Raw genomic sequence first — 584 nt, 5'->3', positions numbered from 1 at the left:
TAAAAGATCCATCCAAACGCATCCAGCATCGCGCCAGACGGTGCGGAACCTTGCATGCTGCGCTGACCAATACCAAGAATGGCAGGTTTCAACACCATCACGAGGGCAGCGCAGCATGGAACCTTTTTGTTGTAAATGGCTGCAAGTAGACCCTGTCGCCCTCTGCCGTACAAGAAAGGAGCCGCTGCCATCGCCCTAAAAATGCACTGAGATGTCAGCCGCTAGGCTTCCATACAGGGTGCACGCTAGCATCAAGTGCCGCTCAGACCTTTCCTCTTTGGTCATGGCAAATATTAACAAATCAGAAATATGAAACCTTATCCACAAACAGTGCGGATCTCAAAGAGCATCAACGGTTCTGACTGAAAGAGTATGTAGTATGTAGTATGTAGGACAATGAGTATGTAGTACTCCCTCCGTTCCAAAATATAGCGCGTCCTCGGTTTCCGTGCTTCAACTTTGACCATTAATTTAATCAACAAGACCGACTGCGGCGGGCGAAAAAATTATACCAATGAATTCGTATTCAAAAAAAGTTTTTAATTATATAATTTTTGATCCCGCCACAGTCGGTCTCGTGGGTT

Source organism: Triticum dicoccoides, chromosome 2A, assembly GCF_002162155.2.
Source record: "Triticum dicoccoides isolate Atlit2015 ecotype Zavitan chromosome 2A, WEW_v2.0, whole genome shotgun sequence".
Classification (NCBI taxonomy): domain Eukaryota; kingdom Viridiplantae; phylum Streptophyta; class Magnoliopsida; order Poales; family Poaceae; genus Triticum; species Triticum dicoccoides.
The sequence above is the reverse complement of the archived record's forward strand: the minus strand, read 5'-3'. Positions refer to the sequence as shown.